We start from the raw sequence: 7,653 nt of genomic DNA, 5'->3' as shown, positions 1-7,653 counted from the left end.
GCCATAGCCAGGTCTCTCCCCAGCAGCCCTTCAGTTCTGACGCTGCATTGCTGAGCCTTGCCATCGGCTCTCTGTAAGCTCACCCTTACGTGTGACCTTTACATCTTGTCATGCTGCTGCAAAGAATGATACCAGTTATAATTTGGTTCTGCAATTATTAGGTTACATGACCTTTTAAAAACAGTCCTTCTATACAAATACCACAGGTCATTTTACAGACATCAGGGAACAGTCTGATCGCCCCAGTAGCTGATGTGAAGGATGCCAGCAGCACTTGGCTCCCCTCAGTGCATGGAGGCTCAGCCATTTTATGCCTGTCTCACTCTGGTCTTTTCTCACCCAGGCCTGTCTTCCAAAGATGAAAGCCAACCTCCAAGCACCCGCAACATGGCAGGTTGAAAATTAAGGCTGACAAAATTGCATTTGACTTTAAAATCTTTACCTAAGTTGTTCTCTCGGCTGAGCCTTTCCTAAGGCTTATAACAAAGCATATCATAGAATCACAGAACCATTAAGGTTGGAAAATATCACTAAGATCACCTAGTCCAACCAGCAGCCCATCCCCACCATGCCCACCATTAACCACATCCCTCAGTGCCGCATCCACACGTTACTTGAACACCTCCAGGGACAGTGACTCCACCTGGGCAGCTTGTGCCACTGCCTCGCCACTCCTTCTGAGAAGAAACATCTCGTAACACACCACCTGAACCTCCTCTGGCACATCTTAAGGCATTAACTCCCATCCTGTTGCTGTTAGCTGGAAAAAGAGGCCAACCCCCACCTCACCACAACACCTTTTCAGGTAGTTGTTGAGAGCAATAAGGTCTACCCTCAGCCTGCTCCAGACTGAACAATCCCAGTTCCCTCAGTTCAAACTCCGACTGCTCCCTCGGTGCGTCATGTCTTAGTTGCCTCCATTTTGCCTTTATGTGCCATGTTTCAAATGTGTACATCAGTAAAGTGCAACACTAAATACATTCAGATTCAGATTCAGGTCATTGGTGGTCTCAGTCTCACAATGCTAGAGAATATTTGATGCAGAGTTCATTGAATTAAAAGAAGTGTTATAGCAGAACTGTTCCTTGGTAACCTACATGACATGGAGAATGACAATGACTGTTGTTTGCAACTGAAAGTATCCTGAAGATATGCTATCAAAGTATACTGACTTCCTTGCTTCTTTTATGATGAAAATTAGGGGGAACCCATCTTAAATGATCCAATACTGATTTGTTAGAATAATGTAATGTTGACAGAAAAATAGATCCAACATAAAATTTCAGCAACCCTTCTTTTATTTGATATTTTTCCATCCCATTTGCTATTGTCCCAATGAGGTGTAAACATAATGGCCAAATTTATGCCTAAGGCAATTTGGGATGAATGTGAATAAGAAGTGGTTGCGTGCTTTCACTTCTCCCCAAATACAAAGAGCAAAAAGAGGAAAAAAAACATGAATCAACCCTGCCTCAAGTTTGCCAGTGAAGTAATCTCATAGCATCCTAGAATATCACAAGTTGGTAGGGACCCATAAGGATCATCAAGTCCAGCCCCTGGCTCCACAAAGGACCACCCAAAATTCAAGCTCTATATCTGAGACTGTTGTTGTTCAGATGCTTCTTGAAATCTGGCAGCTTGGGGCTATGAGCACTTCCCAAGGGAGCCCACTCCAGTGCCCGACTTCCCTCCAGTGAAGAACCTCTCCCTGATATTCATCCTGATTTTCCCAAATCTCTCAGATGAGACTGCTGAAGTCAGACAAAGTTGACAAAGTTGTAAAATAGCATATGTAGAATGTGTCTGAAAGGTAATTACTTGGAGTGACGCTGTAAAACTCTCTAAATGCCTAATTAACTGCAAGGATCTTGATAAGATTGATAAAAAAGACTTTTCTCTTTCAAAAATTAAATAGATATAAAAACAAGTACAGCAATCAGGTAATGAAGTTTTGAATATAAGTAACCTGGGATAGTGCTGGGTTAAAGTGTTCTGGCTGTTTGTTTTCTCAAGTTTTAGGAGAATTAACTGCTCCCAAATTCCATGTGCCTTCTCTGAAAAACACAGAGCCCAGACTCCCAAATGAAGAACCCCCCCTCTAAGACAGTGAGGTCACTGGGATGATTGCAAGGACCTTGAGCCTTCTGTGAGAGCACAGCAGGCTGCTCAGAGCCTGTACTCCTGTGGTCCATGTCCACATCTTGCACTGTGCAGTGAACATGTCCACCTGGGGTGGGAGATCAAGCAATGGCCACCATCCAGCGTGTGAAGTTCCCCAATTTCTTGTTTATAAGACACATATTGCTCATGTTCTGGTTATTGAGATATTGCTTCTGCCATACCAGGAGCTGCACATGTAATAAACCCACTGTGATCTTCTGTGCATTAATAGCTAGCAGGTCTGTTTCCTTCAATCTATTGACTGAACTCTATCTCCTCTAGACATAAAGTGATCACCAGGACAAATTTATGGCTAGCACATGTATCGACACAGCACCAATGGCTTTAACTGTGTTCTCGTTTGGAATTAAATGCCTGAGGATTGCATGCAAACAGATGCACAAGTCATAAAACGAGGACAGCGCTGAGGGCACAGAATCTCTCCAGTACATTCCAAACAGAGATGCTGCAGGTGAAGAAGAGGAAAACTGCATTTTTATTTGCAAACCAGTAGCTTCCGACAATTTAACCCAAGACGGCAGTGCAGAAGATGACTTTCTGTGCTGTGAAAGCCGAGGGGTTTGTTCGTCGATGCTGGATTTCTTTTCTCCTTTCGTGCAGGCACCGAGCCGGCAGAAATAAAGCCGCGAGCGTTCCAAAGCACAAAAGTTTGGGAGGCGGCACGGCCGCCGGCTCTGCCCACCCCACAGCCCGCGGGGACGCCCCGGCCCCAGCACGGCGGTACCGCGGCACGTCCCGCCTCCTTCCGCCACCCGCCCCACGCAGCCCCCAGCGCCCGCGGGCAGCGCCGAAAGCCCCGAGGGGAACCCCGCGGCCGCGCCGGGCAGCCCCGCAGCCCCCCGGGGCGGGCGGGAGGCGCCTGCGCGCTACGGCCGCTCGCTGCCGGCCCCGGGCTGGCGCCTCCCGCAGCCCGCCGGCGGCTGCTGCCTATTTTAGTCACATCGGCGGCGGGGGGCCGCGGCGGGACTCGGGGCCGGGCGGGGGCTGCCGGCACCGGGAGCCGCGAGGAGCGGAGCGACCGCACCGTCCCGTCCGTCACGCACCGTCCATTCAGCCGGGAAACTTTGCCGAAGGCGCCCGGCAGGGGGCACGGGGACAGGTAAGCGGGCGCGACGTGGTGCCGTGCCGGGGGGCGGTGGGAGGGAACGGGGCAAGGTGTCGCGGAGAGGAACGGGAGCTCGGGGCGGCCGCGGCAGCAGGGCTCGCGGTGCGGTGGGGAAGTGCGCTTCTCCCCGAAGTACTCGCCCTGTGCGCGCTTTGGGCTGCGGCCGCGCTTCCGCAGAAGTGCGCTTCGTGCCCCCGCCGGCTGCTCCCTGAGCTGCCCCTGCGCTGCCCCCGGGCGGGGCACGCGGCCCTTGGGCTTGCCCGTACCTCGCTGACCGTAGGCATCTGCCTCTTTCCACCGCCGGCAAATGGAAGAACAAATGAGCCCTGAAATTAAGATCTGTTTCTATCCGTGCAGTTGTTTCTTCGCGAAGAAACAGCTACAAGTGATAGAAAACACTTCCCGAAGCTTTTATATTTTTCCAAACATATTTCCAAAGCGTGGCATTGCTGGGCAAGTACTTTGCGTAGCGAACTGCTCGCAGCACTGAATCACAGAGCACGGGGTGGTGATACAGCGATGTGGTGATGAAATCTGCCTCCCAGCAGTTCGGGCTCCCTGCCCCGCTCTCGATAATGGCACTGACAGTGGGTGACTGCAGGTAAACACGCCCTCGCTGCCCGCAGCGAAATTAGGAACGGTTCCAGCATCTGTGGGGCTGATGCTGTTCAGGCTTCACACAAAGTTCAGCAGCACTGTGCTGGTCAGTGAAGGAGCTGAAAATTTCACGTGAGTACTTTTAAGAAAATGCCTTGCCTGCAAAATGGCAAGAAATAGGGAGGATAGGTGTTAAAAAAGGAGGAAATGTGGAGCAGGTGAATGTTGTGGCAAGAAAATGGTTTATAATGAAAGTTGAGAACAAAGTTCATGAAGGATTCAAGAATAGGCTTGTTGGCTGAACTGCATTTCATCATTGCATACAGCATGCAGCCTCTTCAGAGATGAGTTTTTCTTTTAACCTTTAGTGTGTTACGCTGCCCTGCAGAATTGAGCTGTGGTCAGTGTCCCAGTACCTGTAAGAGGTCTGTGCCTCTGCTGCTGCTCTGTTACTCTGTGATGCCCCATTCCTGGAGGCATTCAAGGCCAGGCTGGATGTGGCTCTGGGCAGCCTGGTCTGGTGGTTGGCAACCCTGCATATAGCAGAGGGGTTGAAACTAGATGACCATTGTGGCCCTTTTCCACCCAGGCCATTCTATGATGTTATGACACTCCGAGCACTGCCTCTGGCAGGTGGGAGACCAGTGAAAGCGGTGCTGAACCTGAGCTCAGTGCCTGCCACTGTGCTGTGCTGCTGGGCACGTAGGGCAGTGTGATACTGTCCCAACAGAGGGTACTTCTAACCCTGAGCCTTCCATTAAGGCTAAATGACATCAGCAGCCCCACTGGGGCAGCCTCGCTGCCTGGTGCTCCCTCTGCTTTACGTGCAGTGCTCTGTGACTCAGCATGCTGTATATCTGGATTCATAGCTGATGGCACTGCCCCTCCCCATCTAGTTCCATGTCCAGGTGTGGCACCAAACCCAGTGCTTATGTCTGTTGGGAGGTGAGGTTTGTGTTCTATTGTGCTGTGGTGTGGCCAGATACAGAGGTGTTCAGTCCAAAGGCACAGCTGCACACAGCTGCTCACACCGAGTCTGTAGTTCATTGACACAGTTCTACAGCATCTGTGAAACAGGCACTGTGGCTGTTTTTTCTGCTATTAACTTAAAAGTTGAACTGTGGAAAAGCTTAAATTTGTGCTTCACTTTGCTGTAAGTAGCTCCAGGAGAGGTGCAGGTTGGATATTAGGAAAAATATTTTCCTGGAGAATGTTGAGGCAGTGGCACAGACTGCACAGGGAAGTGGGTGAATCACTGTCCCTGGAGGTGTTCAGGAAAGGTGCAGAGGGACGTGGTTACAGGGCACGTTGGAGGTGGGCTGGTGGTTGGACTGGGTGATCTTGGTGATCTTTTCCAGCCTTACCGAGTCTGTGATTCTATGACTTACCGTAAAACACAACACAACTGAATTACCACTTGCCTAGTCCTGCTCAGCATATAAGTCTGATGCAACTGCATGATCCATAGTTAACAATTAAAAAAATAAAATTACAACTGTCCTTCCGTGCTTTCCTTCCATTTCGTATTTCCTAGGAGCAGAAGACCTTAAAAAATAATTAAAAAAATAAAAATAAAAAAAGAAGGTGAGGGCTGTGGGGAATATTTGGCACAAATACCACGTGCTCAACTTTCCTCAGTTCTGATTCAAATTGGAGGAAAATCTGTCATTTTTTACATGTCAGCCACCGCCTAGAGGAACAGTAGATAACATCTCCAGCACTGGCTGTGCAGTCATGGAGGATTGTGTTGTGTGCTTTACAGTGATAAATGAGCAGTCGTCCGAGTACTGTAATCTGTGTATAGTAGGCTGGTCTTTAAATATTTAAAGACTAAATAACAGCAGCTTTGCTGTATGCAGTGGTGCTAATGAACCTTAAACTATTCTGTGATGCTGTGGCCTTTCCTTCTCTCTCACTGTCCTCCCACCCCTCCCCCCATTCCCAGCTTTTTTCCACTTCTTGAAAAGATTAGGAGGGATTTGAGCAGATTGTAAGCAGAACCCAGACTTCCCAGCTGCAGCTGAATGAAATGAAGCCCTGCTGAAAGGCTCTGCCCTGCTCTGGCTGCAGTGGGAGGACAAGGCCAGTCCCAGGCTACTGGTGAGGTGTTGGCCTGAGCCATGCCAGCCCCACATGTGGGAAAGCTAACTGAAAGTCACTTCTGGTGACAGTTTTGACCATGGGAGCACAACCAGAGCAGAGTCCAATGCCTGGCTGGTGCTTACTCTTCAGAGTGACCCAGAGGGGACTAAAATTTTTCACCCAGAGGGTGGTGACGCACTGGAATAGGTTGCCCAAGGAGGTTGTGGATGCCCCATCCTTGGAGGCATTCAAGGCCAGGCTGGATGTGGCTCTGGGCAGCCTGGTCTGGTGGTTGGTGACCCTGCACATAGCAGGGGGTTGAAACTAGATGTGGCCCTTTTCCACCCAGGCCATTCTATGATTCTATGAAATGCCACCAGTGTTTGAAGGCACCCCAGCTACTTGTTTTGATCTGGAAGATGTGACACTGCTGAAACATTGGTGAGACACTGAGCCCAAGGGAATGCAGATCCAGCTTCACGCTCCCATGGGGAGGCCAGAATGCATCACAGCAACTCATGCAGGTGTCCACTTCCTGCCCTGCCTGCTGGAGCTGTGATGTAGTGCAGGGAGAGCCATGCAGTGGCTCTGTGCTGCGATGAGGGTGCTTGCCTGGAAGCAGGTTCTCAGGTGTGGATGCCACGCGTGTAGTATTCACTGGAAACAGACCCTGTTCTTTGGAAAGCATTGGTAGGAGGGGATTCTGTCTCCACATGGCTGAGACTTTCTGCTGTAAGATCTGCATGGAGAATAATTTTAGAGACCTGTCTGCGTTCAGTGTTTTCTGTTGTCTGAAGCAGCAATGCTTAAAAGGCTGGAGCACATCTCCTATAAAGGCAGGCTGAGGGAGCTGGGCTTGTTCAGCCTGGAGAAGAGAAGGCTCTGGGGAGCCCTCGTTGCGGTCTTCCAGTACTTAAAGGAAGATCATAAACTGAAGAAGACCAACATTTTACACTGTCTGATAGTAATTGGACAAGGGGGAATGGTTTTAAACTAAAGAAGAAGAAATTCATGTAAGATCTTAGGAGGAAATTCTTTATTCCTTCTTTATTCCAAAGGCGGTGAGGCGCTGGCTCAGCTGCCCAGAGAAGCTGTGATGCTTCATCCCCAGAGGTTTTAAAGCCAGGTTGCACAGGGCCCTGGGCAGCTGAGCTGGGGGGTGGTGTCTCTATCTATCTGTTAATAAGTTGGAATGTGATGATCTTTAAGGTCCCTTCCAACCCAAACCATGCTGTGTTTCTGTGATTTCATTAAGAAATGAAATCATACACAGCTGTGCAGCTTGTTGAAACTTGCCATATGCTTTGTGCATGTAACTTTCTTATATTAAGTAACTTAAAACAAAAGTCCAAAAGACATCATTGCGGTCATCCAGTCTGACTTTGTATAGAATGGAAAAATGGAATCATAGCAAATATCAATTCATTTTTTAGTAACAGCATACCCAGATTTATTTTGCATATCATACAGAATCCTGACTTAATTCCCAGCAAAGGGAATTTTTGAAGTAATTACACTAGTTACCTTTGCTATCTATGCTTGCATGTCTTTGTAATCGGAATATATCTAGTTTTATAATGACTGATTTTCATGGTACTTTTGTCTTTTGGATCAGTGAGTCCTTTTCTTCCCCAGTCTCCTTCCTCCTCTTTCTGCTTCCTAGATGGATGCTATAGGTTGTGATGAAG

The 7,653-nt window shown here is 49.0% G+C and overlaps 1 protein-coding gene across 1 annotated transcript in view; it reads left to right on the top strand.

The window, feature by feature from the left end:
• The first annotated feature begins 3,069 nt into the window (after window positions 1–3,069).
• LOC125689094 (uncharacterized) overlaps window positions 3,070–7,653 on the top strand; it is a 46,425-nt gene continuing 41,841 nt past the window's right edge. The window contains 1 exon segment of the mRNA XM_048935902.1: window positions 3,070–3,280. The gene's annotated coding sequence lies outside the window, so the exon portion shown is untranslated.

Source organism: Lagopus muta, chromosome 2, assembly GCF_023343835.1.
Source record: "Lagopus muta isolate bLagMut1 chromosome 2, bLagMut1 primary, whole genome shotgun sequence".
NCBI classification, from domain to species: Eukaryota; Metazoa; Chordata; class Aves; order Galliformes; family Phasianidae; genus Lagopus; species Lagopus muta.
This window is presented reverse-complemented; position numbering and strand designations above follow the sequence as displayed.